General features: G+C 40.3%; 1 protein-coding gene across 3 annotated transcripts in view; it reads left to right on the top strand.

The window, feature by feature from the left end:
* The window catches only part of pdzrn3b (PDZ domain containing RING finger 3b), a 100,955-nt gene that overhangs the window by 31,541 nt on the left and 44,154 nt on the right, over positions 1-25,260 (top strand). Inside the window, exon 1 of one of the 3 annotated variants that reach the window (XM_053499132.1) lies at positions 7,345-7,362. The exons of the other annotated variants lie outside the window; for them this stretch is intronic. The gene's annotated coding sequence lies outside the window, so the exon portion shown is untranslated. Of the gene's footprint in view, positions 1-7,344; positions 7,363-25,260 lie in introns of those variants that run through there. 3 annotated transcript variants of the gene reach the window in all.

Genomic DNA, 25,260 nt, shown 5'->3' with positions numbered 1-25,260 from the left:
CATGCCATGCCCGAGAGTATTTTCTGTCAAACATATAATCTCCGTGCCCATATATTTTCACAGAATTAGATCACCAAAGCCCAGAAATACCTCTGTGACTGCAAGTAAATCCAAACTGTACAACTGCAATTACTGGAAACTTTTCTGCTTTGTGGTAAAACTAGCTCATTCATCAGAGAACAAATTAGATAGAAAGCCACAGACTGGCATGGGGAGTAGCTCCGCTTGTTAAGGAGCAAGGGTGGCAAGGTTTCATTCGGGACTCATGCTGTACCTAATCTAATGCTAGCTGTCATACAGCAGAGACATGCACTCAGCGATTTGGATGACATGGTTTCTGACCTTCAGAGATCCAGACGTCTGACTCCAGCCCTGACCCTGACTTACACCCAACCAATAAGGGGTTGAGCATCTTTATTTATTTATTTTCTCCTCCTTGGGTTGACTTGAGTTCTTATCTTTTGACATTTCTCCCTCAGGTCCATCTCTTTCCCTCTGAATAGTGTTTCTGTAGAATTAATGAGCTATGACCTACAAAGACAAAAATTAATTCTGCTTCGGTATATATATCTCGTCTTAGCTTTAAGTCTAAAGTAAAGGGGGCCGGTACTAAATATAAGAAAAACTAAAAATAACCTGTGGATCTCTTGTTTCTAAGGCATTTAAAGCACAATTCAACATAAAGCTTTGATTAATTTAAAATTGAGATTTAGAGTGCTGGGATGGACCCTGTATGGCTTTAGAACTGACTTATTTATTCATGGCACATATTCTACAAGGTGCTGGAAAAATTCTTTAGAGATTTTGGTCCGTATTGACCTGACCGCATCTCGCAGATGTTGCAGATTTGTCAGCTGCTCATCCATGATGCGAATCTCTCATTACACCACATCACAAACATGCACTATTGGATTGAGATCTGGTGACTGTGGAGGCCATTTAAGCACGGTGATGTCATTGTCATGTTCAAGAAACCCATGTGAGATCATTTTATTTTTGTAACATGGCATGGTATCCTCCAGCTAGACGCTGTGGCCATAAAGGGTAAACTAGTCTGGCCATTCTGCTTTGAGCTCTGGCATCAAAAAGGCATGGTTACCTAGAGAATTGCCACTCTCAGGATATTTTCTCTTTTTCAGACCATTCTCTGTAAACCTTGGAGATGGCTGTGCATGAAAATCCCAGTAGATCAGCAGTTTTTGAAATACTCAGCCTGTCTGGCACCAACAATCATGCCACGTTCAAAGTCACGTCAGTCACCTTACTTCTCTGTTTTGATGCTCAGTTTGAACTTTAGCAGATGGTCATGACCATGGCTACATGCCTAAATGCATTGAGCAGCTGGAATGTGATTAGCTGTATTAGATATGTGCGCAACCAAGCATTTACTTTGATGTCTAAAAATAATCCATTGTCCATCCATCCAGTGTCCTAAGATGCCCCTAAAAATCATAATGTGAGGATCTCATTTTGTTTCTCAAGGCAATTTAATTCCAGAATAATGTTGATTCTTCCACAGTTGCATTTAGGCAACCGTAGTGGTTTTCTTTTTTGTGACCACTGATTACATAACATCAAAACCCCTGCACTACATGAAGTGTGGCAAGTCTACAGAAGTCCAGGGAAAGAAACAACACTCAAAGGCTTTGAGGGAATTTTAACCTAAACACCAACATGTGGTGAAAAGGAATACATTCATTATAAAGAAGCTTTTAATATAAGGTACTGAATATTAAATGTTCTCTCGGTTGTGTTTTGAGCATTTTATATTCATGTAGCATACAAGTTGCTCTTGGCAGAGGATATGAAACTCTATGACCAATTTATTTAACCAGTCTTTATTATTTCTGGTTTCCTTTTTGGAGGAAAGGCTGCACTCCCAGCACTCAAATATAATTAGTTTTATCTTTAACTGCAGTATTTTTTTTACTCTGGATTTAGGCTATTGTGTTACAAATGTGCTAATCGTGCAAGAACCTCACCATGCATCAGAGATGGGAATCTGTAGCCAGCATGCTCTGCCATATTACTGTAACAATTTAATAAAAAAAATATTTATAGTTCCACACAAAATTGGCCATAGAGTCATTATTGAGAATTGTGATCTCATTTCAAGGCACAAAAACCATGTCTGTGCAGTGTTCTTTGATTTGTAAAGTTAATTGTGCAGTCCTTCATGCAACAATAAAACATAAAAAGTAAAAGTTCATAAGAGAAGAAATTCTAAACGCTTTCTATATGCGTTGAATGTCTGTAGGTTAATTTATTTATTTGTAAGTATTTGACAGAAATGTAGCTCACACACATTATGTGGCATTGGCCCTCTCTTTCCTTCAGCCCTTTTCCCTTTCCCAGACCTCTTCAAGGTTTCATTTGACATTCACAGGTCACTGGTTATCCTGTGACAAAGCTACACAGACCAAGGTATATAAACAGACATGCATAGGTCACCTTGGCATTTCTTTTATTCTTATAGTGATGGATTAAACAGGTATACAATAATTGAAAATTTTGTGTACTAGACATAGATACATTTTTAGATGTATATATATGCTTTCTTATATTTATTTTAAATCCTTACTTACTTATACAGTTTCTTTCCATTCCCTTTAATCGCTCTTAGCTTTGGTTACGGCACACACAGTAATGCTTTGGCCAGTTCATGGGTGCTTCCAGAACCAGTCTTCGATTATACCTGTGCCATCAGGAAAGAAAAAAAAACTCAATTGATGTAATAATCTGGTCATTCAGTACACTCAGGTTATCAGCTGACTTCATTTTTTAGTGCCACTTAACCTTGCTACGTCTAGACCTGGCCAAATGAAGCAACCCCAGATTAAAGGACCGCCTCTAGAGGTGTATACAGCAGCCATTGTGCATGATGTGTTCATCAGTTCATGTGCTTCTTTTTGACCTGCTGTACCCATCACCCTGGACTAGGGTCAATCTGGATTTATCACATCACTTGACCCTTTTCCATTGCTTCAAAGTCCAAACTTCATGCTCCCTAGCTAATTGAAAGCATTTTACCCCCTCAAAAAATGTTTGCCTTGTGTGCATTTACTTCCACTATTAAACATAGCTGTAATTTCTACTATTGTTTTTTTAATGGAACTTTGTGATCTCAGTTCTCTCATTTTTTTTTCAACCATATTTCTTCCACAAAGTTAATAATTCAGTTCAATCCTTCCAGGCTTTAATATGGTATTGGACAGTTTTTTAACCCAATTCAAGTAATTTCAGTAATCTGCTTAGTTTTTTTTCTTGCTTGATGCAAGCCAATAATTTGACCGTTCTTAAACATTATGTTTTTTTTTTGGCCAGGGAGTATAGTTGGCTTGTTAACATGTTCTTTCCGAATTCAGTTACACTTAAGTGTTGCTTTTTATAGTCTTCTTAAATATACTTCTTCGTCTTGGCCCCATTTATTATACAGACATTTTGCTAATAGATTACCAGGAACGTCTAAAAGAAGCAACTCCGCCAATACATAAAGAGAGAAAATGAGCATGGGTGGAAAAGAGGAAAAGGAGAGAGAGAGGGTGAGTAAGTTAGATACATGCTGGCAAGCCTTCGGCTCAAAAGGCTGCAATGAAGCAGCTGAGAAATTATACGAGCATGCATCTTTAGGGAGTTTATTAATGTAAGATGGTTGCACATAGACACACACTTACTCATATGCTGATCAGTCGGTCTTTCTGAGGCATAGACTTGTGACTAATGAGACAAAAGATTCCCCAGATCAGACAATGCAAATTAGCCAAGCTGCTTAACGTCTGTAAAGTGTAGCTTATGGTTTGCTGAGTATATTAAACTGGATTACGCCTGCGACTATAAATCATTTGTAGATAATAAGATAGAATGCTAATTAATTAACCATGTTGAATATGTCAAAAGCAGAACCTATTAATTCACATTTTAGGGTTAATGTTGAAACCCCATGGGGTTATTAAGAAAGTCTTTCAACATTAACCCTATATATTAATGCTGTGTAGTATAGTATAGGAGTGGTTGATTATAATACTGAGCCTGTGATCAGTTATGTTACAGTGTACTTTTCTAAGATGTTGTGTATAATTTGGTGTGTACTGAATCTTCTGAAGTGTAAATTGCAGAACATTTTACCGAATTTCTGATGTCCCTTCCCTTTCAATATAAGCTTATTAGATGACACAAGTTATTACACTTTACATTAGTGTTTTACTGAAATTATATTAGCAAGTGCATATACACTATTATATGTCATGTAACATTGAAATTACTTTAGGAGTCACGGTATGACGTTTAGTAAAATATCCCTCACTTGCATTTTGGTGTATTAAGTAAAATAAGGGTGTTGTAAAGAGCTGGTGTCCCCTTTTTGATTTCCTGTCTACACATAGTGGCCAGTCCAATCATAATATAGTTAGAGTTTTATGTAAAGGATTTTTAATCATTAATGGGTTCCACTGTTTTAATCGTGCTTGGTGATTCGAGAACTTCTGGGTGTGGAACTGTGAATAAATGCCAGGGTTATATTGGAAGTGTGACACTGTAGTTCTCTCTCTCTCTCTTTTTCCCAGCAGTGTTGAAGAGGTGATAATCCCATTTTTTTTTTTATACTTATCAAGCTCAAATAAGCAAAACTTATAAGCAGCTGGCAAGCTGTGAAATATTTCGAACTGTGTCTGGCTCATAAAAAGGGTGAAATGAATTTATCTTCTAGTAACTGCTGTATCATGTGGAGCGAAGCTGAGATCCGGAGTCTGTACTGAAAACACTGGGTGCATTATAGGGCATTATGCACACGCATTAACATTCCTGTTCAGACACCTTACTATATGCAATCCATCTACTGAGGAAACCTGGACTCACGATCGAACTGGGGAACTGGAACCACAAATCAAAGCTACGTGATGTAACGCCATACTGCCCATGAAAGCGAGAAATAGGCAGGCAAATTGCAAATGACTGGGTTTTCCTGTTACTGGCCAGCCTCCTTCTGCTGAGCTAATCTAAGCATATCAGGTTCAGTTTTGAACCGCTGTCTCAACGCCAAGCTTTGGCTGGCTGTGTGGTCTTGTGCTACCTCAATGACAGACGCTAGTCAGCAGCACAATGGACCACCTACAGCCAGGAGAGATGCCTGCCCAGTGCCAACTAACTCCAGCCAACTTGCTGTATGGTGGAGTGCAAGCCTCAGTTCAAGACTATGTTGTTTTTGTTAACCTTATAATTTATTTACACTTTTTAAAGTTATGTTGCCTGACTACCTAAATAAAAAATAGGCACAGATTAAAATAAGTTGTTTTATTCAAGTTGCGTGCGGATCAGATGGTCCGCTGTGGCGTTATCTCGACGAGAGCAGCCAAAAGACTTAACAACATTCTAAAAGAAAGTTAGAACGGTGTCGTAGCTGCTTTTTACTAGCTTAGAACTTAAACATTGTCTCTACACTAGTCCTACTGTAAACAAAAGTGCTTCTCGAGTAACACTCGTCAATGCACTTTAGAAATAACCTTACAACCTTGACAGCTTAGTACCAGGAATATACAGTACAGTATGAGAGTGTTTATTGTATTTGATATTTTTTTTGCGTTAAAACGAATAAAACATGTTGCATGCATGGGATGTTGGAAAGTGGGCATCTTTTGGATTTAAATCCCTCATTGCATCGTTTAAAAATGCACCATAATGTGAGAGCTCTTGGCCAGCGGCTTGGTGGTGGTGGTTTTGGATTTGATTTTTTCCCCTGTTTTATTTCTTTGAATTTTAATCCTTGCAAAAGGCTGCTTATGTTAGTGACCAATAAAAACCACAAATGCTAAGGCAAACAAATTCTAATGAACCCTAGTCTTAAATGAACAGAAATCAAGTTTCCAGAAAGTTAAAGAAACCTGCAGTGACGGGTCAACCGTGGAACCCTTTCTACCAGATTTGTTTTTAATTCACAGACAGACTCTCTGTCCAATGCTTTGGTTAAGATCATTCTTCACATTCTTTTATGGAGACTTCATTCTCTTAGTTTGACCTTCACGCTATCTGTTTATCAGTAGAGATTTAAGAACCACAGAAAGAAAATGGCTTGTATGGGGAAAGGGGCGCTACAGTAGTTAACCCAAGGGTCTTGCTCGATAACATGAGATTTGAACCAAAAACGTTACGAACAAGTTTCGCCAGGTTGACTGTTTTCTTCAATTTTCTTTTAAATTTCTGAATTTTCTTCAAAAGTCAGTTGATGTGCAGCGTAGGGTAGCAGGGTGTTATTTATAGAACATCTCATGGTATGTAACTTTGTTTAGTTTTATTCCAGTGGATTGGAATGGTGTTCTCCAACTGTTATCCAAAGAGGAAATGATTTATAAGGAAAAGTAGGCCATCTGGGACTGGGTTTACTTCAGAGCCAAGTGGAGCCCCAGTGGGAGATAGCGGAGCTGTTTGATGTGCAGCATTAAAGAAGATTTGGCATGATCTCAGCTACATGGGCACATGTTTACACAAACAGCTGGACAGAAAAAATACTCTCATTCATTTTGTCAAAAGTCAAGCTTCAGTCTATGTGTCACATGCCCTTTATCGTCCAAATTCAGCAGTAAATCTCCAAGCACTTAATGTCGTATAGAAAAAAAATGAGGCCAGTGGGAGGAAAACTCAGAGTTGCAAATGACTTAATGTGACGTTATCGTGATGTGAGTCGGAGGGCACTTCAGGTTCAGTGCTTATCTCCCAAGCAGTAGGTATTATACAATAAACTCAAATCCCAATCTATTTTCCAGGAAGGTTTTATAAGTGGAGCTGGAGAGCAGGGTGGGACCTCAGTCTTTAAGTTTGCACGTCATTTTAGACTTTGTTTCTTACATACTCTGGTGTGGTATAAAAATTGATACATGATACATTTAAATGTAAAAATTTATGGTGGGAATAGCAGGATATATCAATCAAGGCAACAGTAAACGAAATAAACAAAAATGATCTATCTCTCTCTATATAGATAGATAGATATGCATAACCCCCACGCATTAAGAGTGTCGACTGTAAAAGTGTAATTTCAGAGTTTTTAAGCAAGGACAGTCGTGATATTCAAATGTTTTTAATTTTTGTTCATTTTGTTGTATTTTTTTTTTTTTTTACAGATAATATGATAACACAACTGCAAATTTAGAGACTGTTACCCATTCTTTTTTTCGCCTTCTGTTTTTAAGTCCTAGTACTAGGTGTTTCTGGAGGTCTTGTAAACCCTGATCTGGTAACACGCCACAGCTAATTGCAGGGACATGTCCCCTTGTACACAGTTACAGCTGAGGTCCAGAGATGTCATGCCCACACTAATCAACATCAAATGCTTGCAAATTGCCAACACATGCTGCCTGCCGACTGCAGAAGGTGGGGCTTGGGGAACTGGCTGTAAAACTTATTGTGCTTTTCTACCATCCTGAAACTGGAAATGTTTCATTTAAAACGCTGTTGGTCAGAAACGAAGCTCTTCTATAAGACTGACTCAACAGACATGTTTGTTGTCTTGATAAAGCATATACTCTTAGAATTATTATAATTATTATGATGTTGTGACACGATCTTTCCATTTCCTCCAGTCCAATATTGAGAACTCTGAGAATACAGATTGCTCGAATCCAAGATTGAGATTTAGTTTTAGGTCAGCTCGTGAATAACTGCTCATGTCTCAGCTCTGGAGCACTTCATTACCTAAATGTATTGGGCAGTAGCCATCACCAGTGCTCACAGATCAGATCCTTTCTAATTTTATTAGCAGACAACTTATACTTCCTTCTGTGTTCATGTTCCATAGCTTATTAGGGAAACGTGAGCACATTCTTAAAGAAAACACACTTATTGCTCGTTGCTGGGGTTTTTTCCAGTCTTGATTTATGTATTCTCCAAGCTGAATTCTCCTGCACTGTACTTTTTAAACCTTAACAGAGGAAGCAGATGTTGTCTTTGGCACTGGTGATGGTACATCAACACTATTTATTTCACATTTGTTGGAGTGAGTCACCACTTTAATTATAGCAGACACCAAGGAGATTCATCAGGTTTCCCATGGGCTCCTGCTGTGGATGTGGAGTGGTAACCCATCGTAAATAAATAATCTATTTTCTACGTGATCTTATGCAAATCTTATGTTAAAAAAAGATCCAAGTTCAGGAGACGCAGTACTTATTATACATAAGCTCAAAGACTGTGTGGATTTCATCTGCTCCTTCACTGCTTGATCTGGATTCATGGATGTTATCAGCGTAGATTACTGCAGACTTTTTAAAGCTCCGTTAGAGGAAGGTTACATAATGGCGAACATCCTGTTTTCTTTTGGTCTAACATTTCTGTTTCTATCTGAATGTTGACCATAAGTGTTATTTTTGTTTTGTTAAAGTAAATTATACAACAATTTGTTCCAACAAAGCCATTAGATTGGACAGGAGGCGTTCCACAAGTGCTGATATGGATTACAACGAAACTGTGATGTTTAACTGTTTGCGGCACACCGCTTCACAGATGTTCTATCAGTCGTTCAATCCTGATCAAGCGCACTACTTGGTGGGTGGAACAAGGGATTCTTAGCCCAACACAGCATAATAGCTTTCCTTTATATGTTATTTGGGATTCGAATGGAACATTTAGCCAACTGAGGCTAAAGAGTGTGAGGCATAAGTGGAGGGATAAATAGGAACGTATGAGATTTGTAAAACTGTCCAAAACTTCTATGGGTTATTCTACTCATCTTTTTGGTACATAGTATCAATAAGACTTTAAAACTACTTTTAGCCCAGGTTGGTCACACTAACTGTTGGTTGCACACTAGTTCTGTCAGTTGCGGTTAGTTAGTTCTGCTAAATAACTGATTGAATAAACAGAAAAAAATATTATCCGTTGATAATTAATGGTGTTTATGAGAAAAGCAATATCACACATGAGGTCATGCTGTTGTGCTGAATATCAGCACAGCCGCGATATCACGACCTTTTGATATTGCTTAATCCTAATTCTTCTTTATCAAAACTTATAAAATGATTATTAGCCTGTTGTAAAAAAATACGGCTGATATTAAATTAGTTATAAAAACTTCATCAATTAAATGAGTGCTATGAGAGAACTGTTCACTTTCTTTTACAGTTAAAGGCACCCCTAAGTCCATAAGTCAAACTGCATGTTGAAAAGGGAATAAAGCGTACCTCTACTTCAGCGCTTGTGCTTCGTTAAAGCCGCACTCTTGTAATGTTTACCATTATCGTGTTCTTGAGATGTTTAAACAGTCCAAAGTTTTGCCTCGTCTTCTGCTGACACTTGAACTAGGGTGACAGGGTTGAATTGCAGGTCACTGTTTTACAGATTCCACTGTTTACCAGTGAAAGGCATTGTCTTCTCAACCTTAACTTTCTTCTTATTGCCCACCATGTCCCTTATTTTATTTTGTTTTTTTCTGTGGTTGCCATGTTTCTACACATTAACGGTTATAGTGTCTGGTGTAATTAAAAGACTGAGCGTGTCTACTGTTAAACTGCACAAACCCCGATTTGCTGAAGCAGAAAGGAAAAAACGTTGTTTTTTTTTCATTCCATGACTACATTTTTCCAAACAAACTAGAAAAACTAGCTACAAATTTTTACTAGCAAGTAAAATTCTACGCTTCGGTCTCTTTCTGTTTGAGATTGCTCGTTCACACTCTTCCACCAGAAGAAAGTTGGATGGATAATATGTCAAGACAGGATTTTGAATAAAATCCAATAGTCTGCCGAGTTTGAAGGCCATGCCGCGGTGATGAACACTCTGAAACCAATAGGTATCGAGAGGCAACTGTGGCATGTTGGCATGCAATGTAATTTTATCCATGTGCATGTCTTTCCCAGGAGATTTATGCTGATAAGCACCAACGATACACCGATGACTTGGACCACATAAAGCTTGTGTACATATGAGAAGCATGCTGACTGATCATTAACAGATTTTATTATTAGTCAGTCGCTGTTCTAGACATGCCGTGTATATTTCTGCACTTATAAAATGTCTGCCAAAGTTTTTAACCATGGTGTTAGGGTAGCAGCCCAATCAGACCCTGAATAGCAGGCTTGTTTAGCCTTTTCAAGGCCCCTTCCTGTCCTAAATCCATTAATACTGTATCAGAATGCAGCTTAGGAGACACACACATGCGCGTGCGCACACACACACACACACACAGACACACAGCTGCAGCTGTTTTCTGTGACTTCTGGAAAGTGGAATCGTCTAGAAGTCTGATGGGAAGAGCAGAAACGAGGTTTGTGTTTGTGAGGAGCACGGTCCTATCCCTCGTTATGTGATTAGCGTGCCCTTAACTTGGAAAGAGATCCTTTTTTTTTTCAAGTTAGATTTGTTTGTTTATAGCATGTGATCCTCAGCAGCGGCATGCTGCTGCAAACCCCCCCCGTGTGCTGAAACATGGGGTTTTAATTAAGGCTCAGTCCATACACAGGAGGTTTTTTAAATGCCCACATTCATGCTTGCCTGGAGCCTAGCGAAGCCTAACTTCTCTCAGAGACCCTGAACAGAGACGTTCTTGTGAGGCACCGGTGGAACCGCGTCAGCTCTCACGGGAAAAAATGCGAGAAATGCCTCACACAAGCTGTTAAGTATGTTTAGTGTGCGAATATATTCTGCCAACAGGAGAGTCTTTCTGGCAAAAGTGTAAATGACCTTTTAGTCCGTAATTCCGATTGGATCGTACCTTTAAAAATGCAGATGACCGCAATGAGGTGACCAACAGATGGGGGCGTTTTCAATGCAAGTTACTGTTTACGCAAGTTCCTCTTTTCTTCATGATAAACGAAAAGAAATGGGGAATGAATGTTGTGACCGGCTGCACAGTGCCTAAAGATACAATTTAATTAGTGGTGTGTTTCCCACACATACAGTATAATTTGATTGGACAGTCCAAGTATATTTGCCCACCGTTTAAAAAAATCTGTTCTTGGAGAAAGATGCCATCCACAATCAAAAAGCTTCCGTACCTGTTTGTTCTGCTACCGTGGGAGCACTGGGTGTACTGAGAAGCAGTAAATGCTGCGGATGCCAGCTGCTGTAAAAAGAATAAAAAAGACTTACTGACGGTCACACACGCTCTGCTGAGAGACAGTCTCACATGGTGAATGGGACCTTCTTTGAAAAATTCAGGAAGATTAACCCTTAAAACTTCAGCAGTGCAGATCCATGCCATAGATGTTCTGTCATGTAGAACCAAAGTTTTTATTTATCGTATTACAAATGAGTCAATTCTACTGCTACTGGAATAATGGAAGGACGTCACAGAAACGTAGAACAAAATGTTAACAAAAAATGACAATAGAAGCATGTGCTCTTATGGATCTGTGCTATTTCTTTGCCTGTAGGACCCATTTTTTTCTCATCCTTTTATCAAATTATTGCACAATTCTGACCACATATATATTTATTAAACACAGCAATGCAAATTAATGGTTACTAGTTTTACGGGCTCTGATGACCAGTGCCATCTTTGTAGCACAAAGAGTGTTTAGTTCTTAATTTTTTTTTTTTTTACTTCGTGTTACTTTTAACATGTATAGTAGGTAGGGTAGAGTAGTACGTTGGATCTATTGTGTTGAAGGTCACCTGTTTGATGTACACAGTACAAACTCCAGTCTGTTCCGTTGGCTATCACTGCAAGTATATTTCAGAGCTGTGGCAAACTCTGGGTTGTTTATGTAACATCAGCAGCAATCTCATTTCCCCCCTCATCCGTTCCAGCCACTCAGCATTCAGCATCTAATGCAGTACACTAATCACCAGCCTGATCATCTATCATCATTTGCACCTGTTTCTCACTGATTCATGCCTTCGGTTAGATGCTTTTTTTTTTAATGCTTGAATGATGAAAAGGTCACTGTGTGGCTTAACAAACAAAAACATTCATCTGAAACTGATCAGGTACAGGGACTGGACTGAAAATGAAAGACAAAAACTTGCCAAAAACGAGAGGCAAAAAGTCCTTCAGGAAGCACGGAGGTCTATTCCTTAACACTACATTAAAAAAAAAAAAAAATACTGTCTGGCTTTTTTGAAGCAAAATATGAATAAATGAGTTGTGGCTCAAGACTTTTGCACAGTACTGTAAGAAAAATGGATGCACCAAAAATGTGAAGTTGTAGAAGTTGTCAATAGTAGCAGCAGAATAGATGCTTGTTTTGTATGTTTAATCTGATACCTTTTCACCTCATCACTTTCGTCTAGAGCCTCTACGTAGACATCCTGCCTTTGAGTCACAGCATGTATTATTGCCAATGAGTGGGAGTTAATCCTCCATCTCTCCAGTTTCCTGATGATATTTCCATTGGCTCTGGAAATGCTATCTGCGCTTTAGCCCTAAATCCTCAAGTTGATCGAATGCATAAGTCACACTAATAGCTGTATTTTGCTCAGAGCCATTTTTAAACATGTAATATTTTATCAACAGAGCTTTCGAGAAGGCGTGCAGTGTCTAAAAGTAAGAACTCTAGGTGAAGGGAAGAAAGAGGCACGGTCCAGCTGTATGCGCAGCTGCAAGTTGGGCTCACAGCAGACCTGGCCCTTTTATAGACTTGATTGGTCACATCTGGCAGCATTAATCCCATATGTAGGACACAAAATGGAGGGGCAGGACCTCTTTTACTGCACATACTCCTCCACTCTGCAACCTCCCGCCAGCACACAAGCCGTAACGTGCGAGAATCTACCTTTTGGTAGAGCAGATATTTATCATGGTGCTGTGGTATATCTTAAACCCTGGGCTCCTATTTAAAAGTAGTAGTTATCTGATCTAGATGAAGATAGTGGCCCTCTTTTTTCTGCTGCCATAACGCTGAAGCAGTGTGACCTCCTGATGACACACAGGTCCTACCTCTGATTGGCCTTCATTCACTGGCTGGGTGACACCAGCCCAAGTACGAAACGCGATACGTCCCGGACAAAGCTCTTGGCAAGGCTCCTGGTTCCACAGAAGAGCAAAAAAGTCAGAGAACGGAGTGAGCCACGCTAGTGGACCGTAGTGCTGACCCAGGTTTTGTAATCGAGAAGGGGATAGGAAAAAAGAAAGGTGGGCTTTGAAAATGTTTTCAGGAGAGCTTTTGGAGAGCAAGCACTTTTGGGTGAATTCCATGACTATGAATCCCCACCCCTCCCCCTAGAGGACCAATGTTTCCTGCCTTGCTTCTCTGCTGAAATCAGATTCCAGACCTTGCTTAAGCCTTGTTTTTTTGGCATCAGCCATACACAGACACTTACAGAGAATTTCATCTCCCACATGCTCCCCCCCCCTCCGCCTCTTCTGCTCTTTTCTTTTCCAATCCTCTTTGTCTTCTTGATCGTCTTATCAGTTTAAGAGAAAATTATATTCACAGCTTGAGCCTCTATCTGGTGTTGAAGCCGATAGTGTAAAATAATAAAGTGTTAAGGTGTGAGCTCTTAAACAGAGTTTAAGGAATAAAAGCAGACAGTTTTCAGGCCATGTTAAATTGACATAAAAAAAAAAAAGCCAAAAGCAGTGATCACGATAAGGAATAAATTTTATTATTTATTTATTTATGTTTTGTAACCCATCTAATATTTCTTTGTGAAACTTTTCCTTACTGTTTTAGTCTAAATCTGGAATAAAAGAAGAAAAAACTATTTAAAAATATAAGAAAAAGTAATTAAGGCTTGGGTAGTTTAATGCCAACTCATCTCATTTTCTTACCTCTATAATGCGTCTGTTGTTTGCATTTATTATTTTGCTGAAATAAAAAACTAAACACAGGGTAGTTTGTAATTTTAGCCCGGTTTATAAAATCTGACATGGCCAGTGATTTAATTGAAGCTTCATAGTGTGCGCTCTCTCTCTCTCTCTCTCTCTTTTTCTCTCTCTCTCTCTCTCTCTCTCTCTTTCTCTCTCTTTCTCTCTCTCTCTCTCTCTCTCTCTCTCTCTCTCTCTTTGCAGTAATGTTTGTAATATGAACTTTACTTAAATATCTATAATGATATCCCATCATTCGTCCTCCAGAGGGCCCTTAGACATTGGTGTTAGTTGTCTTGTGTATTATGTAGTCTTTTTGTTTGTTTTTTTGACTCTCATGTTTTCCCTCTGCATTGGAAAAATGATTAAAGGGTTTACTGTGATATCAAAAGAATCAAGATCAGGGTGGTGTGATGTCACCAATTCACTTTTCACTCATTTTTAGACATTCAAATGAGTCTTCAGTGTGCATGTAAAAATAAAAATTTTATTTTTTATTGGTCGAAGTTTAAACAAGCCAACTGGATATTTTCGCCCTATTGTGACTTTATACAAAAAGAAACCTCTGGCTTGTGCCTCTCTGGAGATGTGTGGCTCAGCAGTAGCTCATTTATATAGACACTGAAACAGCATGTTCAGAAAAGGAACAAAACACAAGGAGGGAGAGGTATGAAATATACATTATATAATTAGAATTACAGGTGGAGTGTTAATAGATATGCTTTGTGGAGCTCTTACAGTAAGTCAACTTATAAAATATGGGCCCTTAAAAACTAACATTTGAGTCTATTCCAAAAATGTTAAGTAAATATCAGACAAATTACCCCAGCCTTTCACTAGCAAGTTTTCTCAGTATGCTGGAGCCATGATCAGACTGCCTGAGTCATGTCTGAAACCCTGGCCTCCCAGGAACACTTTCGAAGGCCCAAACATGTGGAAATGACTTGGAGCGAGGTCAGTACTGTATGGAGGATATGGCAATGAATCCCAGCTTTTTTCCCCCACCCAGAGTTCCCGTGATATGCAAGTGGTGAGGACATAAGGGGCCCCTTCTGCGAGTTGACGACAAGTTATCTGTCATTGTTCAAGCATCAGACGTTCTACTCGCCAACTGTTCACGGGAATGACTGCAGCAGCGGCTCTTATCATTATTCACAGATGTTCTTTTAAAACATTTTTCTCATTCTCGAGACTCATCACCGTACTGTGCTTAAAGTCTCCTGTGGATGTCAATTGGTTTTAAACCTTCATTCATGAGTAATTGCATCGGAATTCGCATATAAGATTCTATAAATTAGCTGTTACTATGGAAAAGTACATGTATTAAAACATTCACATTACCATAACTATCTGTGAAGAGCCATGCTGTTATAGAAAAATGATCAGTTCTAATGCGGTTTGAGAATTCTTCTAGCATATTGTATTGACTAAACAGATGCGTTCATACTGTATGAAGCCTGTTGAGTAGGATAAGAAAATCAGGAACCTGTTATGTTTTTGACCTCATTATGCTGTTCATCATTGCATTAAAACAAACCGATAACCTTATTAGTAATGACTTAAAAACAGTTAACGGGTTTAGTCTGCCTTTTTTTTTTTTTCTACTTGTATTAAACTTAAAATTAACCGTGAATGAAGCCCAGGCCAGCTATGCATATGTCCTGGTTGGGCTGTTGGGAGATCGTGTGGACATACCAGACAACTTTTTCTCCCTCCAGCTGGTCAAGTGTTAAAATGTCCATGTTTACATTTGAAGAGCTGTAAAAGGCGCACTGTCTCATTTGACCAGTTAGTGAATTGGACCCTAAGTGTGTCTTATCTACACTGACTGGAATGATGTGTGTGTGGTTCTTAAAGGGAGGCAGGGGATTGAACCTGACAGTCTTAGCTCATCAGGAAAGGTAAACAATGCCATATTTCAGTGGGTGTGTGTGTGTCAGTTTGGTTGTGTGGGGGTGATGTGGGGGCATTACTGGGGAACTCGACTCCTGGGCTGCATTTGGTTGTCAAGCCACTGTTCAAGCATTTCTAGTGCTAACTGTTCCCCGCACAACATTAAGCACTGAATCAGACGTAAAATTCTAGTAATCTATGGATCTTTGGCCGACTCTTTGCACTTCCTCCCCTTGCCATTTCTCTCGTACCTACAGCAGAGCTCAAATGAACTCCATATGACTATCTGTCACGGCTGCACGTTAGCAAATCGAGAAAGGAAAAAAAAAATCACCCTAGAGTTTGGCTTGCTCTTTCATACTACTCATGCAATGTTTTCCATTGTTTTTCAAGTCGAAGAACTGAGAGAGGATTTTTGGTTGGTGTGGGGGTCACACGTCGTCTGTTCAGACCTGCGGTTGAGTTATCACACAATTAAAGCTGTTTATAAATAGACAGCGTTTGTAAACCAACTCGATTGGCCCACCACTATCCCAAACACACAAAGCAGTCAGACGACCTAAAGCCATAGGGGAAGAGACAGGGAGACTTGGAGACGGAGATGACTTCAGACAAGTGGAAAAACGGAAATAAATCTTATCACGCAGTATGCCTCTTTTCACAACCTCTTGCGTCTGGGATGCCATTATTATTAACGGCGGTTGTTGGCACTTGTGCTTCGTTCTAGACGACTCCGTCATAACTACTAGAAGTATTTAGGTCGAACGGACACACGTACGAACGTACCGCTCGTCTCCTTAGCACTGAGCGAATTGAAAGCCTTGGTCTTTGCGTTTACTAGCAATTAAAAGCTCTCGTTTGTGGCTGGGCAGAAACAGCTGCATTGACTCCATGCAGTCTGTTAAGACCAGAGTAGAGCCAAGGCTTCCTTTGCACTCCAAAACACACACGTACAGTCCCATAAAGACACACACTTACACTTTTACACTACATCATTCATAGCGCAAACCTATCCGGCCTGTATAATAAAGGACAATTATAGCCGAGACGGCAGCGCACTGACAACAGACCAGGAAACGGATAATGGCTGCTAAACAAACACTTTGATCTTTGATGTGAAAAAAAGGAAAGAGAAATGATTCAGCCAAAGGCAGTGCGAGTGCAGGTCTTTTTTTTTTCCTGGTGTTTGTGTATTTTTCTCCAGACTTGTCTGATACTAATCTGTGTATAGCAGAGCTTTTTTTAATCACACTGAGGAGAAGATTATGTTTTCAGACACAAGTTTGACTGCAAATATGCTGACAAAAAACAACAACTGTATTCGTCGGGGTCACAGGAGTACTATTTGGTTTTCTTTGGCTTGTGGCAATCAGAGGCTGCTTTGGTGTCCAGGCCACTTTGTTGTAATGTTGGGTTCGGCGTGTGATGCTTTCCGGTTGCTGGTTCGACTCCGCCGTGCTTTTGGCCTGGTCGCATCTCCTGCAGCAGAGCGGGTAAGCGGCGATAATGTTCCTCTTGATGTTTGGGCACATCGCTTGCACTGATCGAGGCTAAATTTAAACCCGGGGACAAACAAGTCGCGCCAGAGAGCCATGTCCTCAGTCCACTTTCTCCTTTACGCAGCACAGCAGTATGAAGTCGTGTGTTTTACAGCAATAAGTACGAGTATACAAGCAGGACTAACTTTATTACCAAAATAACGCTCATGTGCCTGAACTCGTGTCGTCTACGTTGATGCTCAACATGGATCAGATGTAGAGTCGCGGAGAACGGAAAAACAAGCTGAACAGGGACATTTAAGGATGAAGTTGTCCAACAGTCCTAATGATTAGAAGCAATTAGTGTGATCACAAGCGCAGAATAATAAACAGTGGGTACTCGCTTTGATTTATTGTTAAGTCAAGTCCTTTCTTTGAGAGGAACTGAAAGGGGAATCTTTGGGTGTGTAGACAATGAGCCCCAGGAATTTTCTCCTAAATGGACTTTAAGACACGCCAACTATCTTCTCAGACATAAGAAAAAAAACGTTCTAGGTGACACGATGTGTACCCATACTGGGAAATCTACGCACTAGACATTAAAGTCTAGTCTATAGTGGAAACTAGATTGCATTTAAGCTGTAGGAAATAGTGTGAGTGTGACAAACAACGCTGCTTTGTTTAAGTATATGGAATGTTTGATAGGATAATAACGGCAACCCAAAGTTTTTGGGAATATGCAAGCAAACCTATGGGCACACACACCCACACACACACACACACACACACACACACACACACTTCTTTAAAGAGCGGTGAAACCAGCTCTGTGAAAGCTTCTTTCATTTAACACGATCAGCCAGCTCACCAAATAAGGCCAGCGCTGCACCCTTACCGCTTAACACAGACTGACAGGCTGTTAGAGTACCAACATGTCAGCAATAACAGCCTGAGAAACCTCTCCTTAACCTTGTAAAAGCCTTTCACGGCCAAAGAGGGTGTGTGGCTCCAGATTAAGCATCAGAAGATGTAAAGCAATGTAGTCAAATAATTGACTTTGCTTTATAATAATAATTGGCTTCTTTAGATTTTTTTCTGTCACCGATTAATCCTGGGTGTGTTAAATATTTAAATTCAATATGCATTTTGGGATTGTATGATTTAAAAAAAGCAATGGAAATCGACAGGTTAATTTATATATATATCAGGTGGTGTAAGATCGGGGGAATGAGACGAGTATGGGAAGGAATTGTTCTTCCACTCTTTTTAAACTCGGTCCCCATTCACGACCACTTCCGTATGAGCGGAAATAATACACAACTATAAATACTTTCTCCCCCATCGAGAGACCCATTTCCAACAACGACTGCACAACACTTCTTTTACAATTCATCGGACACTGTATCTGGAGCTTTGCCCCAGCAACAAACTTAAATGCGTGTCTCAGTACTGTATATTTTGGCGCGTACAATAAATAAGTTTATGCAACGTTATTAAATAATGTCCAAAATAAACATTTTTTTTATTCCTGTAGGCATCTTTAATCATGTGTCCTGAATAAATAGTATAAAGCATGTGTGTATTGAGTGTTACTGTACAGTGAAATGACGGTGTTATTCTTTCTTTCTCTCTTTGTATTTACAGGTAAGATTTGAAACTCCTCATCCGTGCACTGCATGATCCCCTGTGTAAGTAGCCTTAAGATCTGTGCTGACTGCAACTATAATATTGTTTTGACAAAGGCTTGAGCAACCTACCTCCACAAAAATGTGTCTGTGTGCGCAGATAAACCCGAACACACACACGCACGCACACTCCACCCTACTGTAATCCTACTGTCAGTCAAACAAAGCTGGTGATTGCAAGCGTGAGTCGAATTGATCTCTTCTTTCTCGATCCACCTAACCTTTACAACCGTCTGTGATTTCCACCCCAGCCACTTCTGGCTCAGCTGTAATGGATATTTAACCTTTATTGACTGGGTTTTTCCCATAATCCCCAGCTAGAACCCAGCTTCCCTTAGTGAGAGCGTCTTAACCCAATGATGATCCTATAGGAAGTGGACTTTCATTTTTAAACGTGTCACTTTATGCATGGATCAGTTTTTGTAATGAACATGAATATTCTGTTTTTTTATGCATATTATTTTGATAGATTTATCTTTTAGAGTACCATGCAGTACTAATCATATTTGCTTAAACATTTAACCGGTGTTCAGTGACTGTCCGGAAGTTAAAATCGTTAGCTACCTTGATTGAGTCAATAGATGTGGAGTACTAAGTGACACGCCGATGTAGCGGGTAGCATTTGTTCCTTACAACTCCAGAGTCTTGTGCAGGTTCACCAGGTTTTCTAGTTCCCCCAACATAAACATGCTAGTAAGTATGTATTAGTGTATGCATGCGAGTGCTTGGTGCCCTTTGATAGCCTGGCATCCCATCCAAGGTGTATTCCTGCCTGAAGCCAAGTGTTTCACGGACAGGTCCTGGATCCACCAAGACACTGACTAAAGTCAAGATATTACTTAAAATCTATGAATTTTTTCCTTTTTGCATCTCGTTGCTTTCACATCAGTGCACACACACTCATATCAGGAGGATCCCCAAGCAAACTGCGTAATTAAATCAGTTATGCAGTTTAATTGATCTCTTACATTAACAGCATTTAACAGACGCCATTATCCAGTGCGACTTAGATTTAATCTCAATATACATCTGAGCTGTTGATGGGTAAAGACCTCGCTCAAGGGCTCAGTAGTAGGAGCTTGGTAGTGTGAGCTACCCCTGACCTGATCTCATTTTAAAATTCTATTTACTAATGTTACATGGTCTAAAATCAGCATCATCACAAATAGCAACATCATCCTACAGTACAGCTTCTGCAGGAAATGCGAATTTTGCATAAAATGCTTGTAAAATACTCTCGTTTTGCTTTCCATTTCGATAGATATTTTATAAGTTTTTAATTTAATCTACAAGCAACTGATGGTATTTTGTGTCTGTGTCTGTGTGTGTGTGTTGTGAAGATGACTAAAATTTGGCATAAAGAGGAGGTAAGACTTGCAGTTGAACTGATATAAGTGGCAATTTAAAGTGGTCTGCGCTAACAGCGCCCCCATTAAGAAGTGAATAGAACACAAGTGCTCGGGTCTATTGAGGTTGACCTGTACAGCTCGGCACGATAAAGCAGTAAGACGACTTCATTGTGTTCTACTCAGAAGAGGCTGAAAGATCAAATGAGAGAGTGTCAGCGCTGGCTGTTTGGTCATTCAGGGTTTTTGTGAAAGGCACTTAAGTTTAGCAAAGGAGGCCATCCTCTGCCCTCCATTTGTTCAATCACACACACACACACACACACACACACACACACACACACACACACACGCTCACAATGCCAGGTTTACATAATCTTTCCTAGACAGAACCTGGGAGGACATGCTTGGCTGAGAATGAGACACAGAGAAAAGGATCACAGGAGAAGGAGAGAAAAGGAAAAACCTGAACAGAGACTAAGGAGAATAGGAGGGAGGTGTCTCTGAACACTTACGTTTTTAATCTTCTTTAGTTGGCTGTATAGTATTTAGCAATTGCAGTATTCACCCTCATAAACAGAAGACACTAGGCTTGAGCCGTGCCAGCGAGGCCATGGCAATTATATTTAGGTCCTGGATTTAGAAGTGCCATTGGCATGTTTATTGGAGCCATAACACCACAGCCCATGTGTCCAGGAACACTGCATAAAACCTCCCATTCCACTTTGTTTCATTTCCAAACCTCCGCGCACCTCGCCCAGACCACACAAATGGTCCTGTGACCGCTACTGCTGATTCGTTCTTTCCACTCTCTGTTCACTTCATATAGCAAGTCGTTTCTTACATCAGTGAAGCCAATTAGGACTATCAACCCCGATCGCGTTCCAAACGAAACTTCGCACTATTTATAAACGTTTGCAATTATGAGCGCTCAACTAAACATTCAGAGATTAGCCGACGTCCTGCGGGTCAGCACTGCGATGCACACCAAGCGCAAAAACGGCATTTACCAGGTTTTGCCTGAACTAATTGTGTTTATGGAAGTTGGGCTGGCCTGTGCTGGAGGAAATGGAGGGGAAGTGCTAGCGAGGCAAAGGGTTCTGGATAAAAAACAAAACAAACTTTTGCAAGAACATCTGACCAAGCTAGTTTTCAGGACAGTGGATGATGTGTAAGGACACGGTCAGCACTCGTATTAAGATCTAGCTTATTCTTTATGCCCCTGAACTTAGACATGCAGAAGGAGATCTGGCACACTCTGTGTGGGGAATAAATGAGTCTAGGAGGAAGAGCTCATACGCAGCTGTAGCAAATAAGATGACGAATCGGAAGAGAGGAGCATGATGTGAATGGCCTAAATACATGGTGACTCATGAGGTGTGTGTGTAACTAGGAAAAGTTTTATAATAAGTCGAGTAGTCAGATAGGGGACAATATTTCCCTCTGGCCTGTGCTGTCTTGATGGTTTAGCCTGTGTGCGCACACACACACACACACACACACACACACACACACACACAGTCTCTCTGTCTCGCTTGTTCGTCTTCTCTGAGACACACTCATATTTTCTCACTTTTATTTTCCACCACTCTGATGCAGAATATTTCAGTATGATCAGTATGGTCAAAGGGTCAAGCCAAGCATATTTCTTTCAGACCAGCAATACTTTTAACCGCTTTTACTCATAACTAGCCTTTGCTTGCATCCTCATACGGTTACGGTTCCAGCCCTCCTGACTGACATCACGCAGAGGTTTGCTTTTTTTTTTTTATTTTTTTTTTTTTATATATATATATACTGGCTTTCTCTGGACAGACTAGCACTTTTGATTTCCACGAAACAGACGTCCAAAACCTCCATCAAGTCCTATTTCTGGTTCAAAAACGGTAATTTAGCACGGAGCAAGGGAGTGTATGAATTCGAGGCTGACTGAGACCACGTGGAAATACGTTGAATCTGAAAATGGCAGTGAAATTAAACAAGAAGACAGCGTCGGTTCAGGTATTTGGTCGTATTGTCTCTTTATTTTTCATGTGTGCTTTTGGGAGATGAGATCGAAATAAGGACCTGGAAAGTCCAGCAGGGGTTTGGTGTTAACCGAAATATGGTCAATTTTTACCAAATTTAAATATGCATGCAGTAGGAGCATCGATATCCAAATATAAAACACAGCTTAAGGCTGAGGTGTAGGCTTAATAAAGACAGGCAATGTCAGCAACATACTGAATAGCCTGTTGTTAGCTCAACTTTGGACATGAGTCTTTCCTCACTGTGGCCAAGACAAGCAGCAGAGAGACGAAATTGCTGAGCACACCACAGGTCTCTTCAGTTCAGCACGCCTGGTAGGGTGCTTGAGGACATTTAGCTTGGCTGGGCAGTACTGCATTTACATTTCTAATCAAGTGGGCTCTGGTTATGGGCTCTGGCTGCTTTGTTGAAGTGGACTCAATGAGCCTCTCGCTGCTTCTTTGATGTTACGACCTTTAGCCCGTGCCAAGTCTGAGAAGCAGAGCCTCCGTCTCCGTGCTGCCCGTGGTAATGTGTATATACAAGCTCCTCCAGCGGCATACCGTCTTTCATTCAGTGCCTTTATCTCTCCTCTGCTTTTACGAAAACACACACTCTCTGTAGAATGAGCTGGGGCTTGCGCAAGTAAGAGGCTTGCATTAGGTAAAAAAGCTCTGCTTTACCGGACCCGAGGTTGCTGTAACTCTGCCAGGAGACAACTATAACTTTGATTCGATTCCAAGCGCGAGTTAGGTGTAAGAACCTGCTTGACCTCTGCTACCCGGGCTGCAGCTCTGCCCCCGGGGACCCCCTGCTCTCTGGGATTTCTTTTTATTCCGCCCTGCTGAGCCGTCTTCAAAGGCTCCATTGCACACACCCCTGTTTTCATTAGCCGAGAGATTAGTGTTAATCTGTACCAGTGCACCTCACGTTCAAACTGCCCCCTCGACTCCAAACCAAGCCTTTTAAGACGAGGCAGGCTGCAGTCCAGGAGCAAACCTGATCCATTAATTTGTTAATTAGGAGCAGACAAAGAGGGGGGTTTAGGTGGGGTTTGTAAAATCATGATGGTTTAATAGGTACAGTTAACTGCATTATTCTCTAACGGTTATGTACATGATGACTGACAGGAGCCGAGGGCGCACTAGATAAACCAAACAGAAGTGAGAGCTTGAAGGAGTCTGATGTTATACTGTAGGTACTGTATAAATGGAATTCAAATCTGATGAAGTTTTTTCAGTTTTCCCTTTCTGAGCAGGTAGTGCATATATTTGTTCTGTAATTTGGTGAGAAGTTGATGAATGGCAGTCATCTGATTTATTTTCTTTTTGGGGGACCACTATGAGCTAGGTGGCGCTACAGGTGCACTTGATGTGTTGTGTATTTTTGCATTCCAGATAAATTGAGCAAGCCAGTGGATGTTTCTGTTCACTCGTGGTGTTTATACTTTTTTTTTTTAGACTTGAGGCTATTTATTCTGAATTATTTTTAGCTAACATCATGATTTCGGCCATCTAGTGGCGACCTTTTTAGTGTTTTTCCAGCAACAATGCAGGTTACTAGATATACGTTAGTGTTTCATCTAGTCTTTCAACAGCAGTGTAAGGAAATGTGTATGAAAATATGAGTATTTATGTGCGTGTTTGTTTGTTCCTGTGTTTGTTGGTGTTTGAGACTGATTTCCTGGGAAGAGGAAGCTGTTACACCGTGCGACCGTGTGGGCCCGACTTCTTCCAGATGGCAGGAGGGTGTAGACTTTGAGGGGTGTGTGTGCATGTGTGTGGTCATCCTCAGTGCTGATGGCTCTGCAGATGCAGTGTGTGGTTTAAATGTCTATGACGAAGGGAAGAGAGACCCTGATGATCCTCTTAGCTATACTCGCTATCTCCTGCAGGGTCTTGAGATGCATTTTTTTTTTTTAACACCAGGCAGTGATACAGCTGCTCAGGATGCTCTCTAAAGCTTCTCGCATTAGTGTATGTTATGGCTAAGATCAAAGAGCAAATCACAGATGTTTTCTAGTTTATAGAACATGGACAGACTCAGTCTTTTTCACTCCAAATGAAGGGTCCAGCTGTAAGCATAATGATGACGTAAACACTGGCCTTGATTCGAGACTCAAAAAGAAATCCTCACATTGCTCATAATAAGTAAAACGTGTGCAGATTAACTTTTTTTAACATCTTGTTGACCTACTCTTACTAGCCTTTAATTAGACAGGAAATTTGGTGTAAAAGCCATTTGAACCAGTTGAACCATTTTGCTTCATCTTCTACTTCTCGCACTCTAACCCTAACCAAAATTACATGCTCTCATGGGTCTTTCATGATTGTTAGTCCCTGGATTTTTACGTTTGATGGATTACTAAATGAAGGAACTCCGTGGCAGGTACATGTATGCTTTGAAAGCATGTCTGCCCTTTTCCTGTTATGTTTGCTTAGACATTTTTAAGCCTATATTTACCAAAAGTAAATCTTTACACAGGGAACAGAAGTATAGACGTGCACTGCGAATTGTCTTCCGGTGATTATAGATGACTTTTTTTTTCCCTCAAGCATTTTCTTATGGAAGATTACTGTCTATTATAGTTGTAACCTTTCATTCTGCTGCTAGAGCGGTTGCTTTTTAGGACGTGGAAGTTGAGTGTGAAGCATGCCATTTTAACCTGTGGCCTGTTTCACAAGTGCCGTATATCATTAACTGCTACGGCTGTGTGAAATGGTTAACATCAGAGGCTTCCCTGCTGTTATACAGTGTTAAAAAATAACCTCAAGTCCAAAGCCAAGTTGAAGCGTCGACTGCATCGGACACGGTCTCTTGAATGACATTGATTTTGGAAGTATAGTATCTGCACTGCAGATATGGCCCAGAAAGGGTCTTGGTCTAATTAAAGGAAACAACAGTAGATTAGCAAACGTTGCTCTCTTGTGCGCTTGCATCATTTTGCTGGGTTTAATCCAAACGCGTCCATCTGGGGACAGTCTTTTTTTTTTTGCCTGAACATGTTGTCCAGAATGCACGTTCAAAGAAAGATGGGTTTAGAAAAGCCAAGTCAAGAGAATTCAATTTCTAACACATAGACGTTTTTATACAAACATGCACGTACTTCATTAGGGGTG

The sequence above is a fragment of the Clarias gariepinus genome, chromosome 6, assembly GCF_024256425.1.
Source record: "Clarias gariepinus isolate MV-2021 ecotype Netherlands chromosome 6, CGAR_prim_01v2, whole genome shotgun sequence".
In the NCBI taxonomy this organism is placed as follows: Eukaryota; Metazoa; Chordata; class Actinopteri; order Siluriformes; family Clariidae; genus Clarias; species Clarias gariepinus.
The sequence above is the reverse complement of the archived record's forward strand: the minus strand, read 5'-3'. Positions and strand labels throughout refer to the sequence as shown.